Source organism: Diorhabda sublineata, chromosome 5 (assembly GCF_026230105.1).
Source record: "Diorhabda sublineata isolate icDioSubl1.1 chromosome 5, icDioSubl1.1, whole genome shotgun sequence".
NCBI lineage: Eukaryota > Metazoa > Arthropoda > Insecta > Coleoptera > Chrysomelidae > Diorhabda > Diorhabda sublineata.
The window spans coordinates 24660358-24672413 of NC_079478.1; the positions used below are offsets into that span (position 1 = coordinate 24660358).

The 12056-nt window shown below is 35.5% G+C and overlaps 1 protein-coding gene across 2 annotated transcripts in view; it reads right to left on the reverse strand.

The window, feature by feature from the left end:
* LOC130444750 (sodium-coupled monocarboxylate transporter 1-like) overlaps window positions 1–11663 on the reverse strand; it is a 45920-nt gene extending 34257 nt beyond the window's left edge. The window contains exon 1 of one of the 2 annotated variants that reach the window (XM_056780029.1): window positions 11508–11663. The gene's annotated coding sequence lies outside the window, so the exon portion shown is untranslated. The remainder of the gene's footprint in view (window positions 1–11507) is intronic. The other variant, XM_056780031.1, reaches the window with a different exon arrangement.
* Between the last annotated feature and the right edge of the window lie 393 nt (window positions 11664–12056).

The following is a 12056-nucleotide window of genomic DNA, read 5'->3' on the forward strand; positions in this document are numbered from 1 at the left end:
GGCAGGTATTTCACTACACACTTAGTTATCTCTGGTGATAGCTTATCTGGTCCAGCCGCCTTCTTTGATTTTATTTTATTGCTGCCGTTACAAGTTCTTCCTGTGTCCATGGTATTGTATCCGTCCTCACCATGTCAATATGTGGCCAGGTGGTTATTTCATATTTTGGAAATAGTCCACTTGCTTCCTTAAGTATGATATCCTGTGAGATTTCTGTTTTCGGTCTTAGTAGAAATCTTTTTGTCACTATTTGGTAGCCTTTTCCCCAAACATCGTTTTGAACTTCCTCTATAACAGTTTTCCAGGAGTGTTTCTTCGCGTCTTTTATCATTTTTTTCAAGTAATTTCTTTTTTCTTTATATTCGGCTCTTACTTTCTCTCTTTCTTCGACTGTGCTTCCGGATATTCTGTTTGCACGTGTCATGTATCTCTTTTTACAAAGGCATTCTTTTCTGGCCTCACTGATCGGTGATGACCACCAGTATACTGGTTTTCTCTTTCCACTATAGTTGTATGTGGGCTGAAATGTGCGTTGACAAGCCTTTTTAATAGCCGCCATGAGACCTTGAGGGTTTAGGGTGTCTGTTTCTTCTCGTATTTTTTGTTTTATCTCAGATATGAAGTATTGGATTTTCTTTTCTCCTATTTTCCATCCTTTGATAATTTTTTCAGGAACTACTTTTTGTGTTTCTAAAGACGGTATCTCAAAAAAGATGTAATTGTGATCAGACAATGTTTCTTGGTCCAGTACTTGCCAACTCCCAAACATTTTGTTTATATCATTTGAGACAAAGGTGACATCTATATGTGATGAACTGTTTCCTCAGGAAAAAGTAGGAGTATTTCCATGATTTAGTGAAACCAAATCTAGGCCTGCGGCCCATTCAGACAATATATCACCCACGAATATCGTTATTGGTAATGCCTATAGCTGCATCAAAATTTTCATCAACGTACCATTTTGAGTCTTTTATGAGTATTTTATTCGGTTCGCTCACTATTGAAATGTCTATATTGTTCACTATTATTGTTTGCTTTAGCAGATCGTGTGCAGGTCGCCTGCGACCTAGATTTATTTGTACAAATTTAGCCATTTCTTAGCCTGTTCCCACTATATCGCCTTTTGTGATATCTCTTCGGTATCTTGGGCAACGCATGGTGTGTGGTCTGTGAACAGATTCACTACACATTAAACAGTAAGATTTCTCAGTGCATTTATTCTTTTAGTGTCCCTCCTTTCCGCAGTTTTTGCAGCATTTGGATCGATCAGGTCCGCTCCATTGCCACGTCGTGTGTCCAAAACCCCAGCATTTGTAACATGTTAGCACATTAACTCTCTGCCTAACGGTGCAGCTTACAAAACCTATTCTTATATTTCCCTTATCCGTAAGTTTTTTACCAGTTTTTTTGTCAACTAGAACGGTTGCGATCTGAGTCTCTCGGAAACCAGGACGAAGATTACTGACTGAAACATAATCTGTTTCGCTTCCGGCCATAAGTGACTTCACTGCTGTTTCAATCTCTTCTTTACTTGTGACCGCGTCGATATTTCGACGTGTAAGACCGCTCGTGGTTCCTGTCCCCCAAGTTTTCTTATCTTCCCTTCTCCGTTTATATCTTTTAATGCGTTAGCTATGTCGTCTGCTCCTCCGCTATTTCGCTCCATTGTAAGTAGCAAATCTCCGGCCTTTGTCATTCGGGCTGCCTTTACTTTACTGTTCAAGTTTCTATTATGTACTTCTTCTTTAACTGCTTTCAAAAGCTCCGCATAAGAACGATATATAAAGCTTCGTCCCTTGACTCTCTTCGTTTATTTTGTTTTTTTAGTGTCATACCGTCTGAGACAAAAATTTCTACATTAGTTCAAACTGAATCAGAGCAATTTCTACTGCTTTACGTATTTCAGATAAATTCAGTTCCTTCTGAAATATTACCGTAAGTTTCTTTATATCTTTTTTCTGCGCAAGTTCGGCTATTTTTGCCGTTATGCAATATATTTCAAAAAGCACTTCCATTGTTTCTTTGGATTCGTCTATTCCGGCTACAAATATACTCTTCGCAATTTCTTGTAGTTCATCGGTTTCATCAAAGTGTACCTTACTAGTAGACTCAATATAAGCTACTTGTTGTGGTTCTGGTTTGTTCATTAAACCCAGTCTTTTAATTTCAGGCACGGCTTTTGCAACTTTACGAATGGCCATTGATTTTCCTGCCGTTTTTGGGTCTAGATACACTACAAGTTTATTTGAAACTGCTATCTTCTCTAGGTTATCTTGGATAACGTTTGTATGGACAAAACACTTTTCGTCCCAGGGTACCTCAACAATGCTTTGCAAAGAGTCTTTATTTATGCCAGGAGCAGATATCTCTTTTATCTCTTGTAGCGTCATTCGTTTTTCTTGGACATCCATATTATTAGTCTGCGCTTCCTTGTTCTGCTTCAATATACTAACAGTCTGTCCTCCTATATCTGTGCTACTTCTAGCAGCTGGTTCTATTTTAACCTCTTCGTTGGCGTTTTCTTTTGTCTGCTTTTTATACAAGAGGCTTCTTAGGGCTTCCTAAATTTCATATCCTCCGAATTGCTCCGTTTGGCGTAGTATTTTCGCAGATATTTCCCTGATTTCCTTCTTAGTATTAGAACTTTCATGGACAGTGCGATTTAGAGCTTTTGCTTCCTCTGCTATGTTCAAGATTTGTGCTCCGACGTCTTGAGTAGTTTTCTTTGCTTGTTTGGTTTTAGACAAAAGGCTCAGAGTGCTCTCTTCCCTTTTTCTCTTATATTTTTGTTCTATAATCAGCGATCGATCTCCCAGTAATCCCGGTGGGCTGAGATCAGGTGAGGATAGAGTTCTCACCTTCGATGGGGGTGTCCTGTCGATCATAGAACTTTTCTCGAATGGGTTTTTCTCAGCTCTTCCTGTATCAGTATCCAGCAGCCCAGCCTGGTCACCCTCTTGGGTTGCATAGCGGTAGTTGGCTGACGGTCGGTAAGAGCCCTCTCTCTCACTCTCTACACCGACCGGTACTAGGGTGTCCCTCCCTTGCACCGTAAACTTTGTTTCATTGGGTTGACTCATATATCATATTTTCTTTTTCTTCTTTCTTCTTTTTTTTTGGGAAGGATAGAAAGAGGAAGCCCCTAGCCCTCGTAAACCTAATAGCATCGGGGAGGATGAGAAAAGGGAAATTTGAAGGTTTTTGGGAAGGATCACAACTTGGGAGTGAGATGTGAGCCTAGCTAGAGTACCTCGGGCTTGCCACGCCCGTATTCGCAGTGCGACCCCCTGAGGTGATATATATATATATATATATATATATATATATATATATATATATATATATATATATATATATATATATATATTGGAAGTCAAATATCGTAAAAACCCAGCATTCTTGTCTACAATTAGCCGATTTAGAAGTTTCCATTTCGAAGGATGATTTCGTTGAGATATAACTAAATTTATAATATAATAATGCAAAAATTCTTTCAGTCATCTCACATGTTGACTTTTGTACACCACATTCAAATGAAAACCTAATAATTATCGAAAGTGACCCACTAATACGGCGATAAAGTCTTTGTATAGTAAGAGGTCTACTCCAATTTTCAAATTATTACTCAGCAAATTAACGATTTCGTAGGCCTAATTGTCTGAACCGCTTAACCTAAGGCTAGACAATTGATCATCTTCATTATTCCTTCACCCTTTTCTGTCCACTGTCTACTCATAACCGTTAGTGTATTATAGTTAGTTGAACAATTGATTGAACCCATGGCTCGGCTTGATAGGCCTTAATTCTATCCCTGCCAATAGGGTAAATATGGTAATATGATAATAATTTCGATGAATTCGATATTGAGGCGTTTTATTTCGCACAAGTAGAACTTGCTATAAGTTACAATATCTATAGTACTCTGCTTTGGTATACTAGTTTTGATGAAAAAAAAAAAGAAAAGAAAAAAATGGTTTATGTGAACACGGTCAGATATAAGAAGTTTTTTAATGGCCTGCTCTAAATATGAAACTTTTAGTACTGCCAATGTGCTAAAAGTAAATAGATTCCTTCAAACATGGAAAATAAATGATTAGAAACATAATACATAGCTTTTTTTGTTGATTGGGGCTTATATTAAGTACTTCGATTATCTTACTCGCCGCTAATCAGAATCATTAACAGAAAATTCACGCAGAACATTCATGTGAATTATATATTTGCCTCGGTTCCATATCTTCCACTATTATAAATATATTTTTTGAGACGGTTCGGACGATTTGGTATATATGTATTTATATTATGGTGGAACTCGATTTTCGAGCTTTGCATAACGTTATATCTTCTCAATTCTGCACAATTATTAAGGACCGATAATAACCCAATAATTCTATAATTTCGTACAATTACACTTGCCAGAATCATAAGGATAGCATGTGAACTATTAGGACTTGATTTTTACCCACATTAATCATCAGACCAATCCAATATATTGCACAGTTGTTTAAAAACGAATTACAGTACACTGTTTCATAAATTCGTACCATTAATCTTGTAAATATTACCAGTTTAGTATCTAATATTATCTTTTGATTCGATACTCTCAGCTACTCTCAACGATCAGATGGATAGAAAATTTCGGTCACTGATATTATAATAATTCCATGAACTTGTAACATCATCAGTAATAAGTGTTCAGAGATAATATGTAACGGAATCTTTTGATTCGATTTTTACCCACTTTCAGCGATAGGGTATATTGAAATTTCTCAATGATGATGATAGTTTTATCCAATATTCGTTTTCAGGTAAACGTGTTCAGCAATTTCCTCCCAGAAACGCGATTTATGTCTTCTTCATTGCCGGAAGATGGCACTAAATCAATTGACTATAGTAACACATTTCTATAGTGAATCAAGTTAAATGATGAGAAAAAATGGAAACTATATAATGCAATTCCACAAAACCTTCCTGTCTACAAATAATATAAAAGTTTTGCACTGTCAGTTAAGTTTTATTCTAAGCTAAATAATAAATATTACAATTATTACAGAGTACGGCATGAGAAACGTTACTTATTGAGCAGAAATATTGTGGGAGCCTTAAGAATATAATTTAGTGAACTGCGAACGTGATAGTACCATAAATTTAATTATAATTATTGTTATCCAAATGTATCAGCAGAATATATACCAATAATCAGCAAACAAGCGTAACAAATAGAATTATACGTCAGGCGTTGCGGGAATTGAAATATTATATAACTATTCATTATGAGATCCTTGTTCAATGTACCAACCTTGTATTTATAGTTTCAAGTAGTTTTATATTTATTTGGAAATAAACTACGATATTGCTATGGAATTATGGGAAAACGTTTGAAATATCATCAGAAATTCATTATCGTCCCATATAAGCTGTAAATTTTTGTGAATGCAAATTCTATCTTTACACGCCAATACAGTAGGAAGCAATGTCCATGTCTACAAGTGAAAAAAAAGACTTCATCAAAGATGCTTCCGAATCTTTCTTAGAACGCTTTTGAATTAATTCAATGACGTCACTACAATACATAAATTGATCATATTTTGTCATACAGCTTGTTGGCTTTTGAGAAATCTAAAATTTTCTTTATTTCAGTAGGGCAAAAACCAACCTCAATGAGAAACATATCATTGAGGTTGGTTTTTATATCAAACTGTTGGTATGCGGTACAACTTTGCCAGACTTTTTGAGGACATCAAATAGCCGTGAGTAAGTTTTGTGTGGTTGGAGTCTGTTTATTGACACAGCTTCTCCTACTTTAAAAGTTTAGGGACAGGTGAAAAGTTGCTGGGTTAATGTTGTACAGTGCTGTAGTACCCTTGCTCTATACATCGTGCCAAGATTCTTGAATGAAGTTATTCTTCAAATCATTGGCAAGCTGATCTGGGATTTCAGGAGGATTCTTTACGGCTTCTTTGGCATGGCGATCTGAAGATTCGTTTGAAGCGATTCCAGTTTGCGTTGGAAGTCAGATGAGAGAGACTGTTATATCAAGAGCAATGAGAGTTTGGTAAGTGTCGTGAATATTTTGGACTATTGCATGGTCGGTGAATATGGTTTTAATTGACTGTATGGATGAAAGAAAGTCAGTACATATGTCAATATGTTTATGGGGAGGAGAGATGAATTTGAGAGTTTGAAGAATACTGTATAATTTCCCAGTGTAAACAATACAAGTCGAAAGTAACCGGAAACTTATAAGTTCGTGGTTTGTAGTGACTGCGCAACCGACACCGGATTCAGGTGTTAGGTCGAAGGATATTTTTTGCAGAATTTTTAGGAATGCTTTCTCTACAAGGACGCTAGGGGATTCATAATTATTGCAAACGGTTAGTGAGGTGTCTACTATGGGAATATTTTTGGTCTAAGCGGCAGAAGAAGGCAAAGGAAGTTGGCAGGTTTAAGAAAGGTTGGTAATTTGAAGTAGAGGTGCGAGCAATTGAGGGATAGAATTTACAATTGTTCGTGACTAAGTAGGTAGGGACGGTGTGGTAATTAGCAAATGAACAGGATTAGAAGGATTGGAAGATACTTTAGCAGCCTATGACAGGAGAAGAGATTGTCGTCTCAAGGATAGTGGTGGCTCATTAGTTTCAGCATTGGCAATTTCAGACGGGCTTGGGCGAAAGAGCAGTTTTGTGTACAGAGTTCAAAAGGTTAGTTTCAGGCTTGGATGCGGACATATAGATAAAACAACCATAGTCAAGCTTTGAACATATTAGAACTCTGTAAACTCTAGTAGCAATATAATTTCGTTGGAGCCCCATTGAAGGTGGCTGATGGTTTCAATTATCTTCAGCCTCTTTAAGCAAATGCCTTTTACATCTTGAATATGGTAATTGTACTGATTCGCAATAGGTAAGAGGGAATTATCAAAAATAATTTGAGGTGATTAAATAGATGTTCTCCGAGAGAATTTTATCAGATATATTGGTTTCGGGAAAATGATACAGCTAGGTAAGGATCTCTCTTGTAGTAGATTTATTTCGTTTTGAAGCAGTTGGAATGTAGAGGGGAAATTTTTAACATGGAAGTAAACGATTAGGTCATCAGCGTATTGGACATTTTCTACGGGAGAGGGGATGTTGTCGTATAACTTATTTGCGGAAACCCTGAAAATTCTATCGGTATGGAAATTATGGATGAATGTATGTTAGTATGTTACCATGTAGATTGTATGGAGTAAGTTTATTCAGTATTGTACTTTTGAATATAGAGACGTCCTGATGGCTATTTATTACAAAAGATATATTTGTTTGCAAGAGAACAAGGTTGTCATGTGTAGATCGCTTAAACAAAAACCCGATTGCGCTTTGTATTTTCCAAGGTACCGTGGGAGTCTATTGATAATTTTTTCAGAGTTTACAAGTAATGCAAGTGAGTGAGATTGGACGAAGCTACTTAGGGTATAATGTGAATTTATCTGCCTTTTTAAATGGGATGATTACAGAGTTGCGCCATGCATCGGGGAATTGGTGAGTATTGCTAATGATGTTATAAAGAAGGTTGGAGATGGACGGATCGGATAGTTTTCTGAGAAATATATAAATATCAGGACCGGCAACAGAATCTTTGCAAAACGATTGCGAGAATTTCAGTTCATTTAAATTGGAATGGGCATTGACAGACGCAATATCGAGAGGACTCAGCTGAAGTGTGGAGGAGGGTTGAATACGTGAGTTATGAGAATCGGATGCTGGATTATGGTTGCTGAAGTGTTGAACGAGTAAGTTAGAGATTTTTCGACTATTCGCGATAAGGAGATCGTTAGATAACAAAGAAGGAATTTTCATATTAGTTCTTTCACCTTGGATTTGTGCAATTTTTTTCCAAACTTGACTGGGATCTGTATTATGGTTAAGGAATGAAGTGTAACTTTGCCAAGCGGATTTATCACTGTGCTTGATAATAAATTTAGCTTTAGCCTCAATCCTTTTGTGTATAATAAGGTCTTCTTATGTTTTGTGACATCTAAACCTATTGAGAGCATGTTTTGATTCACGTATAGCATTTTCACAATCCAGATTCCACCATGGAACAGTTTTACATGCCGAAGAAAAAACTGTTTTACCAATGTGAGTCTCGGCAGCTGTACGTATGCTTTTAGTAAACATATCTAGCGTATCTTTTATATTCGTAGAAATAATAAAGGATAAGTAGACCCTAGAGAGGAGTAAACTCAGGCCAGTTTTAATTTTTTATTTGACAGGAGCTTTTGACAACAGTTTCTCTATTATAGAGATTGGATGTAACAATGGAAAGTGGTTGCTATCATGTAGGTCATCGGAAACTTGCCAAGAAAGAGAAAGTGCAGTTTTAGAGTCACACAAGCTGAGGTCGAATGCAGTGAAGGAACCTGAGAATATGTGAAGGTGAGTTTTCATCAGAGAGATACCAGTTGAATTTATGACTGTTTCTAATGTATTGCCTCTAATTCGAGTTTGAGTGGCGCTCCACACTATGTGATGTCTCCAACAAGGATGTATGGTTGGGGAAGCTGAAGAATTAAGTCTGTTCACTATTTTCCATGAAGGGAGTGATCCGATGGAATTTATATACTACAAATGCTAAGTTTATTGCAACACCAATTAGTTACAGCTTCTACTTCAAGGTTTGTTGTTAGTGAGAGGTGCACTTATGCAGTTGGTACGGATGTAATGATATCCTTCAGTTCCTCAAATTGCATGTATGATCAATTTTGAGGTTGATTTTTTGGAGACAAAGAAAGTCAGGTTTATGGAAGGAACTAATTTTCTGAATTCTTTCTAGTCGAGGATAAAATTCATCGCAGTTCCACTGTTTCAGAGAGAATGCACTAGTTTAGAAAGAAGGGAAAGAGTAATTACTGAGATAATGTCGAGGAGTCAGTGGTATTCCCGTCATCGATCAGAGAAATTTCGGAAGGAGCTTTTTGCTCAAGGTGAAGTTCAAATTGAATTATATTGATTAGAGTGATACGGTTTTTTAAAGATCTTTCTTTGGTATTACGATAAATTAAGGACAAACCCTCAAGAAAAAGCTTGTGTCGGAAATAAATTTGTTGGCTTCAGGAAAAGGGTCATTGATGCCATACGTATTTTCAAGAAACGCAATTCATTGGGTGCCTTTGAGGGTAAAAGAATCAAGAGATTCTTCGAATTGTTTATGTATGACGGAGCGTGATTCAGGGCTTATAAAGTGGCTGCTCTCGAGTAGAGGCTGCTGTCATTCGAACGTTGATATTTTTCGCTAGTTTTTAATAAAACAATTATAGAGGAAAACGAGATGGGGTGTCCTCCAAGGATACTACGGGAACAACTGAAGTATTAGTGGTGATAGGGTCATCACAAGAAGAGGGATTCAGATATTATTCGAATTTTTGATTTGAGAGAAGGATTTTGTGGGATTAAGTGCTGTAGCATAAATCAGCAGTGTGCCCAGCCTGTTTATAGAGAAAGGAGTCGAGTTGTCGCTAGAAGTGAATAATCTCGGTGTTGTATCTCATGATTAATAACAGTCGAAGTTTGAAGGGAAAAATCATTGTTGGTTGGTGATATGTAAATAACAAGGCGGAAGTTTAGAATGTGATCGTATTCATCGTCAGGTGAGCCACATATGACGTATGATATAGGAGAAGTGAGTGATAACCCTAAGTCTTGCAGTGCTTTCTCGATGACGGAAAGGGGAATGGATGGACAAACATTGGAAATAAGTATTCTTTTGGTTGGAGATATAAGCCGACGTATAGGGATTATATTGAAATTAACTAGGATGCTTTGGTTGGTTTTTAGAAGTTCGTCGACTTGAGTCGTCGATGATAAATAAATTCATATGCGTCCGTGTGATATACTGGATGCGAAAATGACATTTTCACGAGAGACGATGCTACTTATTGCTTTAATGTAGTCAAATATTACATAAAAGGTATAGTGATATCCTGATCTCGTGAGGGCACACAAAAACGGCGGAGATTCTACTGAGGTAGCTGCACCATATGATAAAGGTGGAGAGTGGATATTTGGATTTTTCGAGTTAGGTTGATATTTGGAGGTAGAAGAGGCAGTGGTTATAATGTTTAGTGGTATTAAGGGGATGTTAGACATATTCCTGTGATCTTGGTTACCAAAATAATAGTCATTAGTGAAAAAAAAAAAGAAAAACGGAATAAATATATGAGTTAATCTCATCCCGAAGAAAAAGTATATTCACGAAATTCTTTAATAGAAACACTCCTTCAACAATTTATGTATCACATTTCAATTATGACAAAAATCGGAGAATTTATCAATGGTAGAAATTAACTTAACGATCTGAGCCTACAATGTATACAGAAACAATTACTTTCATTAAATCCATGTGCACATACAATTTGCAAAACGATTATTTATTGACTTTTCTCAAAAAGAACTATTAAATTTGAAGAACAAACTTCTTGGGTCCAGGAAAATAGAGTTTCTTTCAAATAATAATATCTCTATATTCAAAAGTCTTTTGGTATTCGGTTCAAGATAATCGAGTTGTTTGTTTCCAAACAATATTTCTGGAATGAAATGTTATTTAAAAAATGTATAAATCATTTTATATCGTTTACTACAATTTATGCTGATTTTTCAGAATCTTTCTGGGATTATCCCATACCTTCGTTTATATACAGCTTTTCCAGCAATGCTGTTTATCTAAAAACAATTTCTATTCTCGCACTTCAAGAGTACATCAATCGACGTCGTTAATTGCTACCTGTAGTTTTGGAAAAAATACAGGTGGCGAGTAATACTAGTTTAAATTATAACTGAAAACTACAATGTGATAAAGAGAGTAGATTCAATAATTCTAATAATCGCACACTTTATTTAATAGATACCAATATGATGATACGTTTTTATGGTCGATCGGATTTGAACGATTTAAGTTGTTATTCAAAGAAACGCTACAAATGTACGAGAAGCATCACCGACAAGCTTTAAGTTGAAAATAAATTCATATTATTGCCTCATAAAAGATGCACTTATTTCTAACCAACCAGAATACTATACTTACGAAAAATCATCTCAATTTATCTGAAAATTCGTGGCTTTTCTACTAAATATCTATATTTCAAAACCGTCTTCAAAGCTGTAAATACTATAACAAGTGTATTTCGAATCGACTAAATCTATCAAATTGAAAGGAAGTTTACAAATTCAATTGAATAGTTAACCAAATATATTAATTCTGATCGACTCGTGAAATGGCGCCTTGGCGTTCATTTTTATCACAAGGACATGTATACTAATTGATTAAAAAAATAGATTGTCTATTAATGAATAATGACTAACAGCAATAAAATCCTTAAATAGTGAATTTGTTAAATGATAACATTTAAACTTTTTATTTATTGATACGATATAAAATGTCAATAGTTAGTTCTACAGCAATATTACAATATAATAACCAATCATTTTTTCACTAATCTTAGAAAATATATATCCCAATAAATTACTCACCAATCAATTCCCTTTATTAGAACTATTTCTGCAAAATATTGAAAAATATTAAAAATAATAAATTACCAACCAATAACGCGAGCACCAATGATTTAAGAATCGGTTTCACAATATTTATAATGTCACAAGAGATAGCAACTAATGAGTTAGTATATTGGTCGGATATATTATGTGTTAAAGTTTATCAATACTTGTTTTTTCAATTTTTGGTGAAATTATGTTGCATTTAAAGCCTTATCATCCAGCAACGGATGAGTTCTGAATTATTTAATCCCAATTTGTTCAGACTATTCGTTCCATATTTTCCTACAGATAATATGAATTTATGTTGCCATTGGGGCACTTGACCTTACATTGTTTTGTAAGAAAAAATCTATTGTCATGAATCGTTCTATCCAAATTATAATATATTTATACATATATACTATGAAGTGTATCATTTCTTTTGAATATGTGGATCATTGAAAGCTTGAAGAATACTAAACTAAAGTCTATTTATGGAAGAAAAATAGTGAACCAAAACATATTCACGCACGTGATCAGGGCTGA